This window comes from Alexandromys fortis, unplaced genomic scaffold, assembly GCF_014885135.2.
Source record: "Alexandromys fortis isolate MF-2015 unplaced genomic scaffold, M_Fortis_MF-2015_v1.1 scaffold_33, whole genome shotgun sequence".
Lineage (NCBI taxonomy): Eukaryota > Metazoa > Chordata > Mammalia > Rodentia > Cricetidae > Alexandromys > Alexandromys fortis.
The window spans coordinates 1,425,804-1,452,736 of record NW_026067917.1 but is presented as its reverse complement, the minus strand read 5'-3'; the positions used below and the strand labels follow the sequence as shown (position 1 = coordinate 1,452,736).

Here is a 26,933-nt window from a genome sequence, read left to right as displayed (position 1 = left end):
ACTTTCAGACAACATGTAATCATTCTTCTTGTCATTACTCCTGGGCTCCAGGGATTTGCTAGGCATTTTAGAAGCAAGGCACTAGAATGTCTGGTCTTGCTCTGAGGGCATGCACACACGTTACAGAAAACAGAACAGAGTATCTGAGAGATTGGTGGGGGGCACTTACAGACTCAGTTAACACTTTAGGGAAAGAGGCTTTGTTTGAAAGTTTTTTTCTCACATATTTATGGGGGTAGAGTATAATCTTTAAATAAACTATGTGATAAATAATAATAATTACTATTTTCATCTCCTTAAAGATTTATTATCATCTCTGCTAGGGCAAAAGTGAGGCCTCACACAACACCCGCCTGGAGGATAACTTGGTTTTGCATTTCCAGATTTCAGAATGATAAAGAATAAGTTCTGCAGCCCAGACAGTATGGGATTTGGTGATCGGGTGCCACCACTAACACAGAGGAGGAAGGAAATCACTGAAGAACACCTACGTGCACTTCTACTTCCATGCAGTTTAAAAAGCAAGTGGAACTCATCAGTTTCAGCAAAAGGTTCTTTATTGGACCACCAGAAGTTTGTGGAAGTGGCTTATGCCTGATTCTTGGCCACAGTCCAGTTATGATTCAAGGACTTGTTTTTTTCTATAAAGCATTTACTTGAGAACAATAACAACAAAAAAGTTATCATCTCTATGTGTTGAGTCGTTCTCATTTCCTTTCTAATAATCCTTTATAAAGTAAAAAAAAAAAAACTCCTTTTTAGGGAAATCATCATTCTTCCCATGTAGATTAGTACACATTATCCAACAACCCGCCATCCTCCTACCCCCTCCTAGCCTCTGAAAACCACTATTCTACTTGGAAGGAGACTTCTATATTCAGGCTTAAGGAAAAGCCTTGCAGTATTTTGCACCCAAATGGGAGAAGAGCTAATATCTCTCACCGCAGCCATGGTTGTGTAAAGTAGCTGGGTGTCTTCAGACCAAAACTCTTTTAACATGCTTACCTGATCCCTGAAGAGAGTGGCTTGGGGGGGGGGGGCGTCTCTTCTGCCAGTTCTGTTCATGTTTTCTCCATCCGTCTGTTCACTGTCATCTGAGGACAACGATCTGATACTTTCTGAACCAATTTTAGTTCCCTTACATTGTTAAAAATCAAGATTCTGTGTTGGTAGAAGCATGGAGCAAGAAGGATGGCTTAGGCTGGGTCAGCTTTGGATGTTAAACACTTTATTTATAGGCTTTTTTGTTCTCTATGAAATATTAAACTATAAAAGCACAAGGTAAACAGATCTATTTTTAATGTGTGTATATGACATCTTATCAAGTTTTAGAGCAGGCTGAGCAATTCTGTGGTTTGAGGTCAAATGTACATCTGTTTTCTCTCCCCTTTGAGGAGACAACTCATAAAAATTCATTTTCAACAGATGGTTGTAAATGAAGACAAAATTACCTTATTTGGATTAATAACATTCACGCAGAACTTGTTGCTTTCTGATGAAACTAAATCAAGCCATAAATCCTATCAATAAGTAAATCTCGAACTGCTTTAAACTCCAAAAGAACATAGGTAACGACTGGTTGGAACACAGACTTGCACCTCCTCCTCCTGTCTCTAAACCTCATGTTTCCCATATTGGATCACCAATAGCTGCAAAACAGAGATAAATATATTCTAGGAGAGTTAGAGATCTCCTTGAGGCTGGAGAAACGAAATTATACTATGGGTATTCCAGGCACACAGAAACTACAACCAAATGTAAGTTCTAAGGCCTTAGTAAAATAATCTTTTTTTGTTATTTTGTTTTGTCTTCATTCATGAAAATTACACGATTCTATCGTTTTAATATCTTATATTACAGTATAATTATTTCTCTTTCCCCCTCCCCTTTCTCCCTCTAAACCACTCCATATATATCTCCTTACTCTCTTTCAAATTCATGTCTTTTCTCGTCATTAGTCATTGTTAAATATATTTCTAAAAGAATAACTACAACCCTGCCAGTTTGTGTAATTTTACTCATATGTATGGTTTCAGGCTTGACCATTTGGAATTGTATAATCATTGGTGTGTTCTTCTCTGGGGGAGGCTATTTTTCCCATCCTCAGTATTCCTTAATTGCCTGCACTTCTTTGTGTAGGGCTGATGCCTCGTGAGTTTTCTACCCTGGCATATCTTTTGATAGTGTCCCTGTTCATCTCACTTTTAGGCGATTGTGTTGGTGAGAATTTATGGATGTAGCTTCAGCACTCCGAAGAGACACTAACTTATAGCAAATTCCCTGTTCCTCTGGCTCTTATAATCTTTCAATTCCCTCTTCCTCAATGTTCCCTGATTCTTTGGTGCAGGACTTCTGTGGTAGATGTATTTGTTGGCACCAGGCTACATACCTCTTCGTTTTTTTTGGTTGTGGTTTTCTGTAATGGTCTCTGTCTCTTGCAAAGAGAAGTTTCTTTAATGATGGGCGAAGACAACATTTATCTGTGAGAATAAGAATAAATATTTTAAATGACTCAGCTATACCACTCCTTGTCATATGCCCAAAGGACTTGACATTCTACGCCACAGACACTTGCTCAGCCATGTTCATTGCTACTCTTCACAATAGTTAGCAGATAGAAATATCATAAGTGCTCTTTGATAGGTGAATGGATAGTGAAAGTATGTCACAATTCCATTCTATGGAATTCTATTCAGGAGTAAAGCAAAATGAAATCATGAATTTTGCAGGTAAGTGAATGAACCTAGAAAAGACAATATTGAATGAGGTAGCTTGAGTCCAGGAAGACAGACATCTCATGTTCTCCTTTCTCTGAGGCTCCTAGCATGAAGTCTTCAGATGTGAGCACACAGCCCAGAGTAACTGCAGAAACTCGTGAAATAAAAAGAGACCATTGCTTGCGGGGGCGGGGTCAGGAAGCAACAGAGAGGGGAATATCAGGGTACAAACAAATACAAAGGATAAATGGGGGGATCTAGTTAGAAATGCGGAGGAAGATAAGTACAAAGGAAAAAAGAGATTAAAATGACGGTAAGATGTCTGCAAAAGAAAATATTTACAATACATGTAAACATGCATTATAACACATATAATAAATTTGGAGTTTAAATGAAAATTTTTCATCTGGGCCAACAATGATCCTCCTAAAAGTCAAAGACCATCTAATAAAAACCCAAACACTAGACATGTGAAGTCCTTTTTTGGAGTTGTTGGGCAGGTTCATCTAAGAGACTCCCAAAATATTATAGGTTACTGTTATGTCTTTGGTTGCTCTCTAGAGGTGGAAGGTAAGTCCCTATTGCTGACGGCACCATGCACTTCAGACACAGGGCCCAGGGGCTCCTAAGCTGGAACTGACCTGAAAGCCTCTTCCTTGATGACTAGCTTTCATGGTATCGCCTATGATGCCTATAAATCCCAGAAATGGCCAGCATAGCAGGCTGAGTATAAGGGTGCAGCAGTGGCAGTCATAACTGGACAGTAGCCAACATCTCTCCAAATGGACTTAAGACCCCACTCTAAATAAGAAAAATTATGCCTAGTTCCTGAAACCCAGCTAGCTATCCAGGCAGAGTGAAATCACGGAAACTGTAGGAGAATCAGCAATTACCACTTTATCAAACCAGAATAACCTCTAAGTTCTAACAGAATCTTTCCAAATAGTTGGTTCTGTTAGTAGGATTCACAGGGTAAAACATTTGCTTTTTCCTTCTTCTAATCTTCACTCTTGTCCCAAGTCTGATAAAACTGGTGGCCAGCTCTATTGAGAACGCTTAGGCAGGAGGACCCAGTGGGAAGAACTTCAGCTGTTATCATCAGGCCCCTAAGGGGATCATTGGAGCCTTGGAATCCTATGCCTCTTTGCTTTCTGGCTGCTATAAGGTGGACAGATTTGCCCTACTACCTACTTCTACCTTGATGTCTGTCCTCACTTTAAAGTATTCACTCAGCTCTCTCTCACACCCATGCCAAGCCTCACTATTCCCTCCAAACTCCTTTACAAGGTTCAAGTCTTTTTTTGCTATTTTATTTCTATGACCCACGGAGTTGAACCATGGGTTGAGAACTATCCATTGGAATCTGATGAGCTCATGAGAGGTACCCAGCTGGAGACAATGACCCTCCTTGCCTCCCAGAATCTATAGTAGCCACTAGTTCAGCAGGGAAGGGTAGGGGGTCATGAAACCATCCTTCATCCAGGACTGATTATAATCACAGTTGCTGTGGGTCATGATTGCAGTGGGTATGCCTTGCCCAGATAGCTCAGTGATATAGATTAATGTGAAAATGCATTTTTAATTAAAATTTACTTATTTGTTTATATTGATAGAAGTTCTCTGTAGTACAGAATAACTTCAAACTCACTCATGATCCTATCTCTGCCTCTCTCTTGCTGTGATTGCAGACTTATATCAACACATTTGACTTGAATCTAATTCTTAAATTCTACACGAGTTTCTTTCTATAACTCAGTTTCCAAATTTATATTAATTATAAAATGTATGCATATAAATTAGTATCCTATGTTGGATCTAAATAGAAGATCATGTAGATTTGTTGGAGGAAGTGTGTCACTGTGGGGGCAGGTTTTGTGGTCTTAGTTCACTTCCTGTTGCCTGCAGGATCAAGATGCAGCTTCTTCTCTACCCTCAGCTCTTTCTCCAGCACCATGTCTGCCTGTATGCCATCATATCCTGCCCTGATGACAAAGGACTAAGCCTTTTGAACTGTAAGTCCCCCAATTAAATGTTATCTTTTATAAGAGTTGCCATGGTCCTGGTGTCTCTTCACAGCAATAGAAGCCCTAGCTCAAATTCTAAGAAAAGTCAGGGCACAAACTGAGGCAGAGACCATATAGGAACTCTGCTTCTTGGCTTCCTTTGCTTGGCTTGCTCAGCCTTCTTTCTTAAACAACACAGGACCAACTGTCCAGGGAAGGCACCTGGAGCTGTGCTCTTCCACATCAGTCATTATTCAAGACATACCAGGCACAATTGACCACAGGTAATCTTACGGAAGCATTGTCTCAATTAGCATTCCCTTTTCCCATTTATGTCAAAGTTTGTGTCAAGTAGACAAAGAACAGGCAGCATAGGTTAGAATATTTTTTTTAATTCAATTCATGTAGGTATCATGGTAAAAAAAATAATGTCACAGGTTTTCCTATGTACTTCTTTCTAGGATGGATCATACTAGTAGTATCCCTTTTTGTTGACATCTGACCAGTTCCAACTTCTCTCCTTTCAGATCCATTATTAAAACAGACAGTAGTTAAATTGCATTCAAACACAAATGTTCCTCTGACGTTTGTCTCTAGGAATGAATTATTGAATTGTGAGAAATCTCCTGCTTATCTTAATTAGCTGTTTGTACAAAACAACCTTATGAAGTTTGAAGTGGGAATATGAATTTTTCCCCTTCCTCGTGTGTCTTCAGTGAACTGTCTCCTATTAGAGATGGTATTTTTAAATCTTGCTCTTCTTTTAAAATCATTATACAATGTAGCAAATTTCCTTACAGAATTGTTATATTTAACTCTGATTAATTGTCCCCACCATGCTTCCTTCCCCCATATCGCTGGCCCTCTTGCATCCTTCCATCCCCAAGATTACCCTTCTACTTTATTTCACGTGTGCTCTCTCACCCCCTTCACTATTAGTGCCTCTTCCCCACCCAACCCTTTCTACATTTATGGAATCCATTCACCCTCATTTCTACATAACTATTCATGTGTAAAAATTAGATGTTAAGATCTGCATAAAAGGGCAAACACACAGCCTTTGTCTGTCTGAGCCTCAGTTTCCTCACTTAGTATGTTTTTTTTAATTCTATTGTTTTGCTGCAGATTTCATATCTTCATTCTGTTATGGTCAAATAAAATATATATTTATATATAGCACATTTTCATTACCTGTTCATCTGTTGGGGGCATCTAGACTTATCCTGTTTACCTGATATTGTTAACAAAGCAGCAATGAAGATGGACATACAAGTGTCTCTAGAGTAGAAAATGGAACCCTTTGGGTTTATGCCCAGGAGTGCTATAGCAGGGTAATATGGTAGTTCCAAAACAAATCCATTTTAGTTTACACTCACACCAGCAGTGGATAAATGTCTGTGTTCCTCCTTTCCTCATCTGCACCAGCTGCTGTCATTTGCAGTCTTGATGAGAGCTACTCTCACTAGAGCGAGATAGAACACCAAAGTCTGATTTTTATTGTCGTGTTGGCTGAGGATGTCGAGCACTTTAAAAATATTTATATGCCACTTATATTTCCTTTTCTTTTTCTTTATTTTTGTTTTTTGGTTTTTCGAGACACTGTTTCTCTGTAACTTTGGAGCCTGTCCTGGAACTAACTCTTGTAGATCAGTCTGGCCTTGAACTCACAGAGATCCACCTGTCTCTGTCTCCTGAGTGCTGGGATTAAAGGCTTGTGCCTCCACTGTTTGGATTTATTTTTCATCTTTTCAGAACTCTGTTATTAGTAGTTTCATTTATTTTGTGTTTCATTTTGGCATTTCTTTGTTCTTTCTAGATATTGACCCAAGTACCAAATTCAACTGGAAAATGGTTTTCTCCAGATACTATAGATTATATGTGAACTTAACTGATCTCTTCCTCCAATGTGTAAAGTCTTCTCATCCATGTAATCACATCCGTCAATTCTTGGGACTATTTTCTGTGCTTCTCTGCTTCTATTAGAAAGTTCTATTAGAAAGGTATATATCTGTACCTCTATACCAAAATGTATTTTTCTTCATTTTCCCATAGCAGCTTCAGATTTACTGTTAATGTATTTGACACAATTGAATTATTTTTTTTTGTGTGAAGTAAAGGATGAAAGATATGAATCTAATATCTTTTTCCTACAGGTAAATTTCCAGTTTTGCCAGTATCATTTATTGACAATGCTTTTTTCCCCAGGATATTTTTAATGCCTTTGCCAGAATTTGAATGTCTGTAGCATTATGGTTTTATTTCTGGGTGATCTGTTATGCTCCATTGGTCTACCTGTCTATTTTGGGCCTGTACTATTCTAACTATTCTGGTTTTTCTTTGCCCCAATGATTCTGTAGTACAGTGTGAAGTCAGTTAATGTGATATCTCTGAGAGGATATTTTCTGGTTAGGATTTCTTTTTTTTTAAATTTATTTATTTATTATGTATACAACATTCTGCCCCCATGTATGCCTGCATGCCAGAAGAGGGCCACAGATCTCATTACAGATGGTTGTGAGCCACCATGTGGTTGCTGGGAATTGAACTCAGGACCTCTGGAAGAGCAGCCAGCACTCTTAACCACTGAGCCATCTCTCCAGCCCCTGGTTAGGATTTCTTTTGCCCCTTGTGGTCCTTAACGTTTCTGTGTGAATCTCAGAATTAATTTTTGATTCTATGAATAATGTTGTGGAATTTTAATGGGAATTGCATTGACTATGTAGATTGCTATGGGTGATATAGCCATATTCACAATATTGATTCTATCAATACTAGAGCATAGGCATTCTTTTGATTGTCTAGTGACTTCTTCAATTTCCTTTTTAGTATCATAAAGTTTACCCTGTAGAGATCTTCCACTCCCTTATTAAGTTCACTCTTAGATTTTTAAAGCTACTGAGAATAGTACATTCTTAATATTTCTTTCTCAACAAGTATCAGTATATTTAAAAGCTACTGAATCTTGTATGCTAACCTGTAGCTTGCAACTTTCCTCAAAGTGTTTATTGGATCTTAAGTTTTCTGGTGAACTCTGTAGCTTTCTGTTTTGTGTGTGTGTGTGTGTGTGTGTGTTTCGGACAGTGTTTCTCTGTGTACACCCATTTGTTCTGGAATTCACTATGTAAATCAGGCTGGCTTTGAACTCACATAGATCGGTCTGCTTCTGCCTTGCAAGTGTTAGAATTAAAGGTGTGTGCCACCACTGGCCACTTCAGACTCTGTAGTTTGAAGTACAGAATCATGTCTATAAATAAGAATTACTTAACTTCTTTTTTCCCTAAATTTTATCCCTTTTATATCTTTCTCTTGTGCTATTAGTCTAGTTGAATCTTCAAACACTGTCTATACTGAATACTAGTGAAGAGGGGGAACAAATTACATTTCCCATATTTCAGAATTAATGTTCTGTTTCTTCCCATTTAGTGGTCTGCATGTTTGTTTTATGCAGCATTTATTATATTGAATATGATTTATCTAGTTATAGTTTCTCTGGGACTTATATCATGAAGATATATTGAATTTTGCCAAATGTGTTTCCTATATCTATTTGGATGGTTTCCATCTTTAAGTTTATTAATATAGTGTATAACATTTATTTGCAGATATTGAACAAAACTTATATCCCCAACTTGATCATGATATATGATATTCTTAATGTGATCTTGAGTTCAATTTGTAAGTATTTTATTAAGATATATTCAGGGAAACTGGTATAGTTTTCTTGTGTGTGTGAATGTGTGTGTGTGTGTGTGTGTGTGTGTATGTGTTTAATAGCTTTTTGAATCACGGTAATACAAATGTTGTGCCATGAGTTTGGCAGTGTTCCTTTCCATTTTGTGGAACAGTTTAAGAGGTGTTGGCTTATTAGATTTTCCTTAAAATTAATATTGTTGGGAACCCACACTTCACTTATCTTAGGCTTTCTTCCCTGTGGAGACAGCAGATACAACATTTCTAACTTCTCTCCCTTTTTGGTCTCCTGTTACCAGGAGATGTCAGTCCTTAACTGATGGATCAGTTTGGCTAAAATGAAGTTGGCGCTCTTAAATATAACCCTTCCTTTTTTCTTCGAGAGGCAACTGCCTATAGGAGAACCTACTCCCATCTTCCTAGTGGATGCTGCCATCATTACTGATTGATGTGGAGATAATTGCTGTATGGTCCAGTAGTGGGTGAGTTAGTTTGTCTAATTTGGTACAATATTAGCAAGCACACTCTCTTACTGATAACAGCTGCATTTATCAATTCAGCCGTTATAACAGTAAGTGGTCATATTAGCTCATGTCTACTTATACTTTCTTCCCCCACCCCCGATTCTATACTTCAGTAAGAAACAGGACTATTTTAACCAATCCCTAATAATTAGTGTGTACATTGATTCTGAGCACGTTAATCTATTGTTTCCAGACTAATGTATTATTAGGGAAAAATAAACAGCAGGATTTATAAAGCTAACAAAGGTGCTAAATTAGACTTACATTCGTGTTGTTAATTAGAAGAACACGTTTTAGCACCCTCGTCTGAAGTGTTGGAACCCCATATTAAAGATAAGAAACATGCATTTGTTCTATTCAGTTGTGGGCAGGAGAATTCTCCCAGCTGAGCTGAGTAAATGTGTCATTTACTGCTAGATATTTATGATTGTGGTCCAGCTTTAATCTTTGTAACAAAGTATGAGGAAAACCTAGGGGGAAAAGTTGACAAAGTCTAAGTGAACTTTGTCTCACAGGTTCCAGTTAGATAATTTCAGTTTCAAATAGAAGACTGTAGTGTCAGATTTCACTATGGTTTAACTCTGCCAGCTTAAAATCCATCCAAAGAATGTCAGAGAAGACCAGAAGAGACCAGAAGAGAGATGTTTGAGAACCATGATATAATGTCCTCAGTTTGAGTTAATTTAATTAGACCTTAAAGAATGTCTTTAATACTATTATCCTAGAAATATTTGAAATATAAAATATCTCTCAGATTTCTTCCCTTTATGATCATTAGGGAAATGCTCACTTCACATTTAACATTGTAGACATGATCCCAATGCTTCATTCTTTAAAATATCATTGTCCTACCACGCTCACTGGTGTGCATGTAAGTTGGGGGGCTTTGCTTAATGTCTCTAAACTTTGGTTTTGCCATCTTAAAAATGGAAATGACAATCTCAGCATTGTCAATGTCAAGTAAAATTTAACTTTATCCCCCTTTGTCTGTCAAAGGGGGATACCATTACGATCTTGAGTTCACTAATCTTTGTTTTCTATGACTCCTTGGGTTCTCTGTTCCATACTTGCTAAATGCCAGCACTAATCCCAACCACGGTAACTCAAACCAGCATCATTTCCAAAGTGGACATGTTTGGAACTATTGAAGCAGTGTGTATATCCTTTGTAGTACTGTATTTGGTACTTATCAAACAACTACTCATTCATATGTGAAAGAGCATGTTCACATGTATATTAATATATACACTCATATAGACACTTCTACGTAATCACTTGCATCATCCTAGAAATTTCCAGAAGTAATTGTTTGAAACCTCTCTAGATGGTCACCATATTCTCCAGCTTTGTATTTGTGCTGTATTGACATCTCAGAATTTGCCCTATGCTATGAGAGCTCTTTTAAGGTAATGGGATTAGATCTGATCAGATTTGGGCTTGTTGAAACCTGTTGCCTTTAGAAATTCGTTTGCTTAAAGACTGGATTTGATGGTCTAGCTTCCTGACACCAAGTTCACCACTGGAAACATGTAATACAAGAAACACCCTAAAATTGCTTCGGCCAATCTTGAAAAAGTTTGGCCCACATGGTTATTTCCATTTAAACTAATCCCTGCTGCTGGAGGCAACCTAGTCATTTAGTTTGCCTAGCCCCGTTTTTGCCAGGATTTCCCTAGGGTTGCACTATCCGTCTTCTCCACCATCAGGAAACTATTTGAACTGATGTTATGGTTAGGACTTGATTGGCGCATTGTTCAACATTTAACTAGTAGAAATAGAATTCATCCTACATGGCAAAAATTTCCAACTTTTACTCAAATTGAATAATGGTCTTATGTGCTTGTCCTTGGTTTAACTTGAATTGTTCCTTGTAGGAGTTCTTAGCTGTTTCTCTCCCTGTGGATGCTCTTGGTCTATGATGATGTTCAATTAGCCTTTCTTTTTTGACCCTAGCACTATGGTCTTCTGTTCTTGATAGGAAAAAAATATCAACATCACTTCTTGACAGAAGTCTGGTGAAAAGGCTGAAAAGTAGGCATAGAAACTATTGACTGAAATAATTTGAATTATCTTGCTTATACTAAATTACACTGATGAAGTCTACTTTACAAAGAGAGTCATAAGTTTTGAATTCCAGTGTGTAGTCAAGTGTGAACATCTCTGGAGTGGCCACCAGTGAAGATTTGATAATGAGATTGCTTTTGACCACTAAATGATGTGGGATTCCCCTCTGTATGCTGTGAATACCATTGGTTAATAAAGAAACTGTCTTGAGCTAGACTGAATGCTGGGCTTAGAAAGAGGGCAGAGTCAGAGATAAGTCATGGAACCACTGTCAGAGACAGACATGTTGCAACCTTGCCCGTAGGCCATGAGCCTCATGGTCAAATATAAAATAATGGATATGGGTTAATCTAGATGTAAGAGCTATCTAGTAATATGCTTAAGTAATTGGCCAAGCAGTGATTTAATTAATGCAGTTTCTGTGTGGTTATTTCGGGAGTCTGAGCAGCTGGGAAACAAACAAGCAGCCCCCTACAACAACCAAATAAGAGAAGAGACTAACTGTTGAATTGGCAGACTAAAGGAAAAAAACCCGGGGATCTATTTAGGGGTGTAAATTATGTCAGATATGGATACGGGTCAGATTTCTCTATTCTGTCATAATTAGTTTTATACCATGATCAATTATTGTTGCATTTCAACAACAATCATTACTCACACATTTTTCCCCTACATCTTTTGTTGCCATCCTCCATAGTTAAAAACGTGAGTTAACATTCACACTATAGACTGATTGGCCTGAGTTTAACTAGAATTTACTTACTAGCTGTGAGACTTTGAATATATGACTTCACCTCTCAGCCTAAGATTCCCCATCTGTAGGATAAGGATAATGATGCAACTTCATGAAGTGCCTGGGATAGATCATTGGAAAAGTATAAATAAAGATCTATGTGGAATGATTTCTTCATATGAGGGCTCAAAGTTATTGCCATCCAGGGAAATGTTTGACATTTCTAAATGGCTGCTCAACTGCCTAATTCAACTTCTCTCAGAAGTGAAGTAATATTCCTCATGCCTTGGAATATGCTCTGCTCATTTCTAGCTTGTCTTTCCTTAAGTCTGTTGCACATTCCAAAATTTCTAGCGCACATTCTTCATGAGGATCAGGCTGAGTTGGTGAAAGTAACAGTGAAATGCAAGAATAGGTGTTTTGATTTGAAATACAGTAAAACAACAGGAATTAGATGAATACACTGTCGCCAGACACTCCAGCAAGGGTTGTAATTAAGCCTGCATGCGTCTTTATTTTCATGAAGACCAGGGCGGTGTTTCTTTCACATTCATTTGATTTTGATAACGACAATGCACACTTTCATTAAAATAAGTCAAATACATGTGACTTTGAGGTCTATTTTGGAGTTTCCTTTAGTGTACAGCTGCAGTATGGAAAGCCAGTGCAGAATACAAAGCTGGTCTTTAAATGTCTCGAGTCTGCAAGCTCAATCTGAGTAAGGACTGTGCCTGCATCTGTCCAGTTTCTCAATTGTGTATTTACCGTTGACCATTGTACCTAGTATGTGTACTATAGTTACCAAAATTTTCAATTTTGTTCATTGTAATATAAACATTGATCTCTCATTGGCTTGAATATTTATGGTATAGTAGAGACGGCTCATTTCTCGGCCTGCCCATACCAAATAATCACACAGAAACTATATTAATTACAATACTATTTGGTTGATGATTTAGGGTGTATTTCTACCTAGCTCTTACATCTTAAATTAAGCTATTCCTATCAATCTATATATCACCATAAGGGTGTGGCCTATCAGCAGGTGTCTTTCTCCTTCAGCAACCACATATTGTTTCCCTAACTCTGCTACTCTTTATTTTCTGCCTGGCTTTACTCTGCCTTGCCATAGGACAAAGCAGCTTTATTCATTAACCAATAAGAGCAACACATATATAGACATCAGTGTAGTTATTGAAATATATAAATATGTTATTCACCTGAGAATATCTGTTGGGATTGTCTAATCTATATGCTTTCATGTGAATCAGTTAAACTTGGGTTATGACCCTGTCTTAAGGAAATAGCCTTCAGTCATTATTAGTTTGTGTGACTTTTTCCCCAAAGGACATTTTATTCTTAATGAAAAATTGGTCAGTGTGCTAATTTTCAGACTTACTCATGAACAGTTCTGCTATGTTACTTAAAACACTGATGTGATTAAATTAATGCGGTGGTTCTAGGGGATAAACTAAAGGATACCAGGATGTTTCATTACATAGAAAGAACAAGAAGGTTTAAATTAATAATAAACCAATCTAAATTGGGTTGTCTTGAAAGCCTTAACAAAGGTTGTGCCGAGAACTGATGATAATATGCTTTCAAAACTTTACTATATATGAAAATTAACTTGATTGGAGTACTGTTGACAGATTCTGTTTAAAAATAGAGTAGCGAAATGTTAAGATTTTGTGAAATAATGGGATGATTTTCCCTTTCAATGAGAAAGCTAGACTATAAACTTAATATATATTTCCTTTAAAGTGGTCATTTATGCCATGGATATAGTCATGTTTTGATTTTGTAATTTGAATTTGTCTATAGAAATAGGAAAATAGAGGAAAATTGTCATGATTGTTTAATGGCCTTTCTTCATTGTTGAACTTATGCACTTTTGTCAGTTATACCGTGTAGTACAGTTGACTATAAATGATGTTGATTGTTCATAAAAATCAAAGGCAACTTTACAGGTTGAGGGGTTGCTGTTACTGAATACAAATCCTCAACCTATAAAGCTGGCTTTGATTTTTATGAACAGTCAACATCATTTGTACTAAGAGCGGCAGGCTTTGATGATTCTGTCTTAACAATGCTAATGTTTTGAGAGATTGAAATATCATTGGAAGACCGTCTTGCTGCTGAAAATAGCATCACTCTTAGAAGAAAACCTTGGAGAAGTGTGCTGCCTTCTTCATAAAGAAAACAGTTTAACTGGGCTGTGGTGGCATATACTTTTAATCTCAACACTTGGGAGAGAACTGCAGGCAGATCTCTGGAGTTCTAGTCTAGCCTGGTCTACAGAGTTAGTTCCAGGACAGCCAAGGCCACGTAGAAAAACCCTGTTGTAGTGGGTATTCACTCTGCCCATGACCTTGGGCTATCTGGCCATATAGAGGGGGTGCTTCCTATCTGCAGATGTGACCTCTTAAAAGAAAAGAGGAAGGGGGTCAGATCCATTGGAGTTGGAGTTCCAAGCCACGGTGAGCCCCCAATGTGGATGGTGAGAACCAAACTCAGATCCTCTGCAAGAACAGTACAAGTTCTAAACTGCTGAACCATCTTTCCAGTCCTCTTTTTTTTTTTATGGGTGGAGTGAATACTCACTACACCTGTCTCAAAAACAACAACAACAACAACAACAAAAAGCAAAACCTAGTTTAGTTTATTTATTTTAAAGTTCAAAGAAAGACGCAGAGAGGAGAAATTTTTGGTAGGTAAACAAATTGAAAGGTTTACTTTACCTAGGGAAGTCTCCATCAACAGTACAATCTGGGGCTAAATACTTGTGAATAAGGAAGGAAGGAAGGAATGCTTAGTATCCACTTGGTGAAATCAGTGTCCTGTATCAGTTGAGAACTAAAACTTCAGAGCTGCTTTGTCATTATTATGGCTCCTAAGTTGCAACCTAACCTTTCCAGTTGCTATGTCAGTGGTGGCATCATAAAGTGGAGTGGTCACCTGATCATTGGAAACGTAGGAGAGAAAATATACAGTATAACTATATAACATCTATATCTAATGTATATATACCTGCGTGGGTGAAGTCAGGTAAGTTTGCTCTTGTAATTGACATTATAAAAAGTAGGCACAATGAGACATTAAAAAAGGGTGATGATGCCTTCAGATGAGATGTATAACATCGCTATATATTTTATATGTAGGATGAGTATATATGTGTGTTTACTACGATGCATATACAACCAAATAAATAATGTATTATTTCTAAATACTTTGCTTGGGTGTTTCTTACTCATTACAACACTGAAAGCAAAAGACAGTATTTGGCATAATAGATGTTCATTTCCATTATAGTCATCTATGTTTGTCTTGGTGCAATGGATGTACCAATTTTCAACCAATTTTACTGCGAATAGAGAATAAATTCTAGATGGGTTCAATTACTCATAGTTTCATATACTGATACCTTCAAAGTCTGAATCTTAGATGTGTTTGCTGTAATTTCCTGTATGTGCCTCAAACTTCCCATCTCATTATATAAATAATGTCACCTCCCTCCAAGCTAACTTAATTATCTTTTTTTTTTTCCCAAGACAGGGTTTTTCTGTGTAGTTGTGGCTGTCCTGGAACTAGATCCTGGAACTAATTATCTTTCGTACTCTTTGTCTGACAATCTCATGGCCACCCACACAAGTCTCAAGAGATGAATGTCACAGTGCCTTTTAAAACCCTCCTTTCCCACACATCATATCCAATTAGCTAACACGAACAGTTTCTTTGAACCTGTTGCTTTTACCCCCAATGCACTGCTTTAGTTTTCTTCATTGTCTTTTGAATTTGTCTGGGTCCACAGTGGATTTTTTGATATTTTTGAATTCCAGCCAGTCATTCACATCTATCACTAGGTTTTCTATGAAACAATTCTATCATTTTCTATTAAATTAAAAACTACTTCTGCATTTTTTCTTTCTAGGAAAATAGCAGTAGCCTTCACATGGTGTTTTATCTAGTTTATGTCAACTTGACACTAGCTAGAGTCATCTAAAAGGAGGAACCTCAAGTGAGAAAATGCCTCCATAAGGCATTTTCTTAATTAGTGATTGACCGGGAAGGGCCCAGTCCATTGTGAGTGGTGCTATCTCTGGGCTGGTAGTCCTTGTTCTGTAAGAATGCAAGATGAACACGCCAGGAGGATCAAGCCAGTTAATGGCACCCTCTATGCCCTCTGCATCAGCTCCAGGTTCAGCCCTGTTTCAGTTCCTGTCCTGGCTTCCTTTAGTGATGGACTACAATGTGGAAGTTTAGCCAAATAAATTCTTTTCCCCCCAACTTTCGCTTTAGTCATGGTGTTCCATTGCAGCATAGAAACTCTACCAAAGACACCTGGTGAGCAGACTTATTAGTTTTAACATAAGCCAGTATTATCTTTGCATATGGTATCCCAAGCTTTTCTTCCCCACTGATTTTCATCCCGGTCACTGTGCCGGTTCACTAGCTCTCTTTCCAGGGCACCTACCAAACTTTACCCTGTTTATGGTGCTCCCTTTCCCTGATGCCAGCTCCAAGGGCAAACACAGTTAACTGGCTTCATCCAAGCAAGTGGTTGCTCCCTCTCCTGTGCTGTTTATGGACCTGGCAGCACTGTGATGCGATTACCTAGCAAATCAAATTCTCTCCATACAGTGTTACCATTTGTCTTATTTCCTATATTAGGTTTAGAGGACTGCCATGTGCTGATTGCTCCCGACAGCTGTGCAGAAGAGCTCCTAGCACAGATGATAGACTCAGTAAATGTTAGATGAAAACTAAGTAGCTAACATTTATATGGAATTCATTATACGACAGCACTATTTTGTAAGTTTTGTTAACTCATGGACTTTTGCCACAATGCTTGAAAGTGTGTAACATGGCAAGTGAGTTAGGAGGAGAGAATACCAACTCTTTTCAATGAGGAGATTTCTGTAACTTGATTAGAGCACACAGGAGGCAAATGACTAAATGCAGTGGTAACCAGGACATTCTAGCCATTAGGGTAATACCCTCTTCCTATACCCTACTGCCTGTCATTGTATCACATGTCAGAAATCCACATTAGCTAGTTTTTGTGAAATCCTTGCTTTTTGGAGGAAAAACAGAAACTAACAAGACATTAGTTTGAGATTAATATATCTACAGGCAATTGTGTAGATTATATCAGAATAAAGGAAATAAGAGTATTTATCCAGTGTGATCACAGCATAAGTATTAAGTGGGTCATATGAAAAAATATACATGCTCAGTTAGTGATACATTTTAGACGCTTTCACATATGCCATCTGAATTCCAGAAGACAGTATCTGCTTCTAGCTCTGTTATTTGGAATTTTCTAGAATAGAGTCAAGTCTTTTTGCCCTTTCAAGCAACAGGCTGGAAATTGTAGTTGGGAACAGTTCTTCACAATAAGCTATTTGGAATAGTGTGCAAATCCCCCAGCTCTTTTGTTGTTCGAATGGGATAGTTCTGAAATATGTCCAGAGTTTCTTTGCAAATTGAAGTTTCAGATGCCCATCGTGACAGATGTATTAGAACTGTATGCTTGTTTTTTTTTTTTCTGGCTTCCAGTCTATACAGGATATTTTTCCTATATTTCAAAATATTGTCCCTAAAGTCCTTATATATTTTCTATGCCTTATAAGTAAACTATTTTCCCTGTAATGTTTTTTTTTTTCAGGAACTGCTTCTTGGGAGACCTCAACCAAGACAATGGCAGTTATAATCATTACCTTGGTTATAAATGTATCACAGAAAGGTTTGAAGAGTGTAATCATAATAAGAGAGTATACTATATGTGGGGAACTTTTCACTGTTACTGATTATAAACTCACATATAAGCTCTGCTCTGGGCTTCCAGTTCCCTATTTCAACTCTACTTAAAACACGATAATGAAAACAATAATGTCAGCATGAGTAAGGGCTCCATCTTACCTTCTATATTATAAAGGAAAACAAAGCTTCCAATCTGCCCGTAGCTTTCCAGCTTCCCTCTGTGGAGATCATTACATCTTTTGTTCGTCTTTATTTTGTGTGTATGAGTGTTTTGCCTGAATGTGGGTCTATGCACTATTTCATGCAATGCTCATGGAGGCCAGATAAGGGCATAGGATCTCCTGGAATAGGAGTTTTAGATGATTAGGTGGACGTTGGGGTCTGAACCCAAGTCCTCTGTAAGAGAAGCCAGTGCTCTTAACTGCTAAGCCATCTCTCCAGCTCCAGGACTATAGCATCTTATGATATCCTCCCTGTGGCCCTCAGACCTCTGGAGACAAGGAAATGGTACTACAATAATGACTTTTAATGCCGTGGAAGTCCTGGTAGAGGTCAGGTTGTCGCCGAGAAGAATCATGGTCCAGGAAACTGCATACTCTCAAGCTTCGCTTTTATACATTGTGTTCATTTAAATCTCATTGGGCTTTACATTTAGTAGAAGGGGTCATGGCTGTTATTTATTCTGGGAAATTCTGTAAGTCAATAACTTAGATATTCTGTAAGTCAATAACTTAGAAACTTGAACCTGGGGTTCAGAGGGGACTGGGAGTAAAAGGGTATCTTGTGGTCAGAAGTTTGGAGCACAGTTCCTCTGTCCAATCTCACAATCTCAGAGGCTTAGAATGCCGCTTGATCCGAAGAGAGGATCCCTTAGTCACACAATGGGGAAAACAAATCAAACTCTGGTTATTGCTTTGCCTGCTTCATTGTATCATTTATGATTAGGAAAGGTGCGTTCTGTGTTATATAGACCCTTTTAATTTGATCCATCAATTACTATTACTACGCTTCCCTTTGCTAGTTAAAGTTGCTTCTTCAAATATAAAGGCAGTAAAGTACTGGCCTCAGCAGCAGGTTATTGGAGGGAAAAATAGGATTGGTTGTACTTGGGCTCAATCTCAGTGATCTTGTCTTAACAGTTTCACTCTGATGAGAGGTAATAGTTAGCCTTATTTGTGAATATAAGATAAGGTTTAGCATACAGTGGAATTATGTTCAGCCGAGCATCTTTTCATTTGAAAAGATGAAATAGACAAGGAGAAAGCAAATACTTCTGTTTATGGCAGTAGCTCTATTTAAATGTGTTTCTGATGTTAATGCTAAAATGTGTAAAATAGAATATAAAAGTCTTTGTTAATTCCATTTGCCCCAAAGAACTACCATTTGGAATTCTTTATGTAGATTCTTTTCCTCTCAAAATGTAATATACATTATTTTTAGACAGATTGAAAGTAGACAAGTAAAACAATCTACTCATGATGCTATCACATTACACTACAATTTTGCTTGGTATTATTATCTTCTTCTTTTCTAGAGCTGTATTTTTCATTCCTGTGTGTATTAGGATATATACACTGTTGTACAGTGGCTTACATTTCACACTATAAGTGTTTTTCTAGCCATCTTTCTGAGCCTGTATAATATGTATGATGGTGTATTGGCAAGTTATTCTTTTATTGCTTGTTTTTCCTTTTTATTAAGGCTGTCACAAATACTTTTATGTTCACGCTTTGTTTAAATGTTTTATATGAGCCTCTTAAATACAAGAAATAAACTCTACCTCATGCTCACTGATGCGCCCTACAGCCAGCATCAGTGTTGGGTACATGGCACACACTGCGCAAACTTTTATTAAATGGACAGAAATCATTAGGTTATATGGCATAAATAATTGTCTTTGACATTTTAATCTTCCCAAAGTTTATTTTGAATTTGATAGATATATTTGTGAATGTTTCATTTAATTATAGGAAAAATTCAGAAAGGCAGAAAATCTGAGGTCGGGGTTGGATTCTCAAATCAGATTGTTTGGTAGCTACTTAGGAAGTAGAAGGCTTGGAGAACTTTGGGACTGAACCCTTATGTGGTAATCTACAGCATGTAAATCCAATGACAAAATGCAGGACTCTAATTGCTGATCCAAAGAATAGGATCCACGGCTTCTGTGGCCCTAGAGGGAGATGTTAAATTCTAAACTGCCAAGGTAAATAAGAGATAACTATTTAAATCTGGTGACAGAACCCTTAAGCATTACAAGATCACTACTGTATAGCAAGAGTATTACTGAGAGAGAATAAGAACACAACATAGCCTCCTCCTAGAAGGATCAAGCTAACCACTATGGCTATAGCCCTAGTCAACACCTTCATTGTGGCGCTGTGGCCTCCTGAGCCATAGCAGCCAATTAAGGTATACACGGATTTCTGACTCCCAGGAACTGGGGGATAATGAATGTTCTTTTAAGCCATTAAGTTTTGGGGTAATTTGTTATGCAGTGATAGATAACAAACAAGACTATTAAAATTCCTGGGCTTTTGCTTTATGTTTGGAAGATAACAGGGACGCTGTGCCCGTCTCTGTCACTAGGCAAGCAGCTATGGTTGCTTAGTCTTTAATGGGACTGATTTCCATGAAACACTGCTTAATACAAAGGGAAAACAGAGTTTTACCTCTTATATTTTATGAATGCAATATTTTGACGCTTTGTTTAGAGGTTATTTTGTCTAAAGCCTTCATCTGTCTGATGTTGAAGCTGTCATTTTAACTGGTCCAAGGAAGGCTGTCAGATTTAGCAAATGGAAAAACAAAGTGTTCTGAGGAGGCACGGCTCAGCAGTTAGCCGCCCTTCTCGAGTACTTGGGTGTGGTTCCTAGCATCCAGATGACAATTCAATTGCCTCTCGAACGCCAATTCTAGGGGGATCTGACATCCTCTTCTGGTTTTACATGTGCCTGCACATGTAGTGGCGTGCATGCATACATGCAGACAAACACTCACATGTACCAAGTGAAAGTAAGTACATCTTTTTACAAAGCACAAAAATGTCTAGTAATTTTGAATTTCAGAAAAACAGTCAGTGACTTTCCTTACATTGTTTTTGATATGTATTTATGGATAAGCAGAAATTGATACTAATTCGAAGTTTAAATTTAAATTGTGTCCTTTACGGCTGTAACCCTATGAGCAGCAGTGTATTGCAACCCACAGTCAGGGGGTCTGCTAAGAGGTAGGCTCCCAATCAGTCCTGCTCTCTCACACAACCCTGTGATGCTGATGAAAATGCTGCTTTGAAAACACATCTCAGGGCTGTGCATGCTTGAAGTTCTAATGTCGTAACCATTATGAACGGCCTTTGAAAGAAGCTCAGACTCATTAAAGGATAGAACTGAGGTACTTTGCCTCAATCAATGAGTCTCATTCTGCAAATGAAAGTCCAGCCTGATAGCATTAATGGAAGGCAGCTGTGGATCCTGATGTTCACATAATAGCAAACAGGATGGAAGGATGTTAGTTCCTGGACTTGATTACATTAATATAATGGTTGTAAGTATGCAGACATATTATAAAGAGAAACAATTTGGGGGGAAAGATGAATCAATTTTAAGAAGCTTTTATATTTATGTTTAGTATATGCAGATCAATATGCATTAAAATAATTATGTGAGATACATAAAGGTACACAGTATACACTAAGAAGCCTTTTACTACCTGCTACTAAGAGACTTAAAACTGGTATGCAATTGCTCCCTAATTAGAAATGAATGCTTCTTTGCTTATGATCTTGGACTTAGAATGTCTGTGTGGTTTTAATTGTATAAGTACATTTATGTGTATAATTTACATGGTTTCCTTTTGCTGAGAATGGTCTTATGTAGAATACGGTCCTGTATGGGTAACAAAAGCAGTAGGAAATAAACTGGGGAAACAAAAAGAAAGGAAAACTCCACACTCACAGAGTTGGAATGAATGCCCCAGAATTTGTTTCTTTGCTAATTCTATTCTATTTCTGTTAATGCACTCAAATGCCTCTAAATACTTCTATTTTATGGATTAAATAAAATCTATGATAATAGAACACTCACCTAGCATGCATGCAACCTTCGGTTCAATCCCAGTACCACAAAGAAAATGAACAAAACAAAAAAGAGAAAACCTTTGATTTTCCTTTCCCTGGTGTCTCACTGACAAACATGGTTTGCTTGCTCTGGAAACATGTAGCCATGTTTGCGAGGAGTAACTGGAAACCTAACTACATACTGAGTCTCTTTTCGTGGTGAAGGATTGCATTTGCACGTCTTTGCAATTAAGTATGGACTAAGTATAATGTATTTTATAGACACATTTGTTTGTGGTTGACTTCAAGGAAAATGCACTAGGTTAAATAGAGACCTTCTTACATTTAGTAATAATGCAAAAAACACAACACCCAATTTTTTACAAAATATTTTGCTTATCTCAACAAATCAAATCCCCTTAAACAGGCTTAAAGCAAACACACTTCCTGCAACGGCTGGGATAAAATGCGGTCGTGCCTGCTCTCCGTTTAGTCTCTCACTGCAACGTCATGTCTTTCCACGACTCTACACTGACTTTAGGTTTTTGATGTGGTTACAATAAATATTATATATTCATCTTCTCATGACTGCAACTTGTGCTGGATAGTTATATGCCAAGTTAATACAAGCTAAGGTTATCTGAGAGGAAAAAACACTAATTAAGAAAATGCCCCCATAAGGTCCAGCTGTAGGGCATTTTCTTAATTAGTGGTTGATGGCTGACAGCCCAGCCCATTGTGGGTGGTGTCATCTCTGGGCTGGTGGTCCTGGGTTCTGTAAGAAAACAGGCTGAACAAGCCTCAAGGATGAAGCCAGTAAGCAGCACTCTGCCATGGCCTCTGAATCAGCTCCTGCTTCTGGCTGCCTTCGATGATGAACAGTGCCATGGAAGCGTAAGCTGAATAAACTATTTCCTCCCCAGGTTGTTTTGGTCATGGTGTTTTGTCACAGCAATAAAAATCCTAACCAAGACAGTACCCATACTATAATATACCAAGGATTTATTATCGAACAAGCGAGAGCCTTGTTTCCTGGCATTTAGCATGGGCGATCTCTCAAAGCTAGAAAACGATTTGCGTAGGAACACGGAAAGAGAGGAACTGGTATTTCGTTTCTCCATTTAGAATTCTCGCAGTTGATCCCGTTCATTTGGAGTGGTGTATCAACCTAAATGTTTCATTGGTTCTGTTGCAGCTGAGACAAAGTCGTATCACTCTGAGCCAGACCCTGCGATGTGTCCATGATTGTTGAGTGGCTGAGTAACCCACAATCTTCAAGGCAGATGGGAGAAATGATGAAGTGCCTAAGAGAAAATGCAGACCACCCAGAGTCTAAGAAATGAAGCCGGACCTAAAAGTACTTGAAACCTAACCTCTGAGGAAAACAGAAGTTCAGCATAACTGGCTCTCCCCACGTTTTGTCCCCAGTGTCTGCTTCCTCAGTGACTGTGCTAGGTTTGCTCTTGTTGGTATAGACCATGGGAATTGAATTCTGAAATCTCCAGTGACCATGGAACACATTAAAAATCTATAATTCAATGAGCTTACCCTTCATTTTTGAGAAACTTTGCCATCAGGGCTTTAAACTCTAGTAATTTATTTCTCTCTTGTCTGTACCAAGCTGAGGAATTCTAGAAGCTGAAGTATAGATTTATTTGAATCAAGGGCTGTGTAGTAGCCTCTATCTATTCCACCTGAGAATACAAGTCTCAATTTAAAGCTAAAATTACAGAAGAATATGATTCTGATTTTCTTCCTCTGACTGCATTCATCACCAACACTCTTGTCCCGATTGTATTCTCCACTGCTAGTTACTTGACACTCTCTTGCTGAAGAGCTGGAAAATAGTATCTTATTGGTATACAACACTAAACTTATACCCTGTGTGATTTGGTTTGGACCAATAATTGTTCCTTCCTTCTTTTCCTTTCTTCCTTTACTCTCTTCCCAGTGTCTTACTATGTAGACCAGGCTGACTTTGAACTTGTGGTCATCTGCTTGATTGCTAGACATGGCACTAGGTATGGCCACTATGCATGGTTATATAATTTATATTTTGTTCTAATTATTTATTGAGTCTTGGATTCACAATAGAATTTTAAAACAGCTATTGTGGAAGATGTTTTTGATCTTTTGTCTATTCTGAGCTCACTGTACTGACCTTTGCTACTTTCTAGATCAATATTCTTATTTCATAATAATAAAACATGATTTTCCTAGGAATTGAGTGGTTTTGCATAATAAATTTTTTGATATAAATATTATTTTTATTGAAACATTTATTTTTAAAAGAAAACAAACTATCATTTTGCATTTTGCATACTAATACCAGTTTTTACTCCCTCCTCTCCTCCCATGGCAGACGCCATGAAGCTCTGGCCCAAGATGGCTATAGGTTAGAATCTTCCTGGTAAGCCACCACCTCGTGGTGCTACACACATTAATAGAAATGGGTTAATCAAGATGTGAGAGTTAACCAGTAAGAGGCTAGAGCTAATGGGCTAGGCAGTGTTTAAATGAATACAAGTTGTGTGTTGTTATTTCAGGTGTAAAGCTAGCCATGCAGGAGCTGGGCTTGACAAAAAGCAGGCCTGCTCGCCTCATCACTACACAGACTCACAAAGACAAACACAATATGAAGACTCTGTTTTCTTAGACATTTTCAGAAGGATAACATTGAGAAGCAGGTATGGAAGGTGGAGAGGAAGGTGGAGAGAGAAAGAGGAAGAGTCATAGTGGGGAGAAGTGCATGGATGGCAGGAACTTCCAGAAATCATCAGAGGAAAGAGTATGTATGGTCTAATAATCTCTGTAATCTTGTTTTGTTTTACTCTTGCGTATCTAGGTGCATCATCAAATCTTGTCAATTCTCTCTTCAAGTATGCTTGGAATTGAACAACTTTCATGCTACTGTCACCTCTGTACTGGATCAAGTCATCTCTGTCTATAATTGCAAACACATTCCAAATCTGTCTCTTGCCCCTGTCTTCCTCCAACTTATTCTCAACACAGCAGTGGTCAGGAAGATTGGGCACAAACTTAAGTTAGATCAGCCTGCCATTTCCTGAAAATCCCTATTTTAGTGCCTTCCCATCCTAAACTCAGACCTCGAGTCTTCTGTAAAGTACTAAAGTCATCCTCACATTAGCTAAAGCCTGGTGAACGTCAAAGCAACCCTGATTTTGGATTGGCAAGATGGCTCATTCGGTAAAGGTGCTTGCTTCCCAGCTTGATCATATGAGTTCCAGGACCCACATGATGGAAAAAAGAACCTACTCCTGTAAGTTGTTTCACAATCTTTCATGTACATGCACATACACACCACACACATGCACATAGGAGAAAGAACAAAGAGAGAAAGAATGAAAGAAGGAAAGATTAATTGATAGTGGGGTATGATTCTCAAAATGTGGATTCCATTTTTTGTTCTTGTATTATGACATCTGCTGACAGCGCCCTAGGCAATTGAGATGCACATTCAGGGGAGCAAATGACACCTGCCCTCCATTGTCTGCCCAGTTTCTTCCTCCTTTTATCTTTCCTTCCATCTTACCCTCTCCTCTTTTTTTTTTCCAGTCCTCAGTAACCTCTGAGTACAGAGGTTTCCTGATTCTTCCTCAAACACCACAGCTGTAAGCCCAGCACAGTCTCTGAGCTAGCTAATGCTCTTTCCAAGTATTCAGATGGAATATCGTGAACCTCTTTCAGATCTTTAAATCCTTTGCATAGGGATTCCTGGAAAATTAGGAGGGGCAGGGCTTTGATTAGCCTCTCATCATTTCTTTCTTTCCTGAACCAAACTATTCAAGATTGACCAGATTGCATTTCACTCACAGAAAAATAACATGCCATATGATAATTTAGCCTTTATAAACCTTGGAAGCTGAGATTGCGAGGTAACTGGTCTAAAAGGCTGCTGACAGAGTCAGAGGCGAGACTGATGAGCTTTCTGAAGATGTGCTCAGAGCTGTCTTACTTAGAAAAGGTCATTTGAAGATGGAAGTAACTTCACAAACACATGTAGAGGCAAGGAATGTATATAGAAACTCTGATAATATCTGGGGTCTTCTCTAGCACAAATATGTAATTCTATTCTTTTAAACTAATGCTCATAGAGAAACGTAAGTATTCATTATATAAAAAACACTCAAGGAATGACTTTGGATGGGTTTAGCTGCTTAATTCACTGTAATCCAATTGATACCCACCGAATTTTATCAAATAACCATGTAATATAAATAAATTGCATGCTCTTCTTGTAAAAGGGAGGTTCGAGGCCCTTTGGTCTCACTCTTCAAAATATATCACAACCCCAAGAATACCACCCATCCAAACCTTTGAGACTTGATTTATTGAATAACATCATCTCTGTAATTAGGATGGTGTGGTTTATTCATACGGCATAAAAATAATTATTTTAGAATGCACATGACCCCTGGGAAAGATCCACTTTAAGCCGGACGGATTGCTCATGCATATTTCAGCAGAAGAGTTTTTAAAGTGCTTGGTACCTAATGGATGCTCAACAAGTCTTTGGAGAATGAGTAAATGGATGTAGTAAGTGGATGGGTGGGGGGTTACAGATGTGGGCTCTGTCCTCATAGATCTGGCCTGTGTCTGTGATTAAGTCTTAGAAGACAGAACAAAGAGCAGGCTTGGAAGAGTGGAGTAACCTGGAGGGATTGCTGCATGTCTGGGGATGATAAATTTTTGTATTTGTATACATGGCTGACTGTGTGTGTAGATGAGCTCAGAATGACCCACGAAAGACCTCACCCAACATTCAGCAGATCCAGAGAGACCAGCACAGCTCAGAAGACTATTGTCACATACCATCTCTCAAGAACTGCCCGTGTTTCCTTCTGCTCCCCTACTTAAGACCTTGCTGGAAACTTAGAAACACCAAACACAACTGGAGGTTCTCCCTCCTACTCCAGGCCCCTGTGGTAGGAAGGGAGAAGCTTCAGCTTTAATTCAGGTTTGAACTTTTGATTTATGACTGAAATAAAATGTTTTGTGATTTAAAGTAACTCTAGGACTTTTTTATTACCTAAGAGTGCCCAGAAAAAGTAATGGGGCTGTGCAAATGTTCAACTGGAGGCAATGGCAGTACTAACCCAACAGAATAAATTTGAAGAGACAGTGTGAAATAAAAATGAAGTTGTTTATAATTCTGCCCTGTGAGTCATGCTTGTTCCGTGTGTCTACCTCACAGCCTGCGCTGATTAGTATGATATCGATTCTCATGTCAGCCTGGAAATGTTTCTGTAGCCCATCAACCACATTTTTAGTTGGGGCTGAAATTTTCAGTGAGCTTTATTTGAAGCCAGCATGAAATTATTAAACGGGGTTAATTTTTTTTTTCTCATCTTTAAATAGAGAACT

General features: G+C 38.1%; 1 long non-coding RNA gene across 1 annotated transcript; it reads left to right on the top strand.

Annotated features, from left to right (window-relative positions):
- Window positions 1-1,714: 1,714 nt before the first annotated feature.
- LOC126500199 (uncharacterized) lies at window positions 1,715-22,842 on the top strand. The gene is made up of 3 exons (XR_007591273.1): window positions 1,715-1,757; window positions 4,623-4,729; window positions 22,744-22,842. It is a non-coding gene; the product is annotated as an uncharacterized lncRNA (long non-coding RNA).
- Window positions 22,843-26,933: the final 4,091 nt, after the last annotated feature.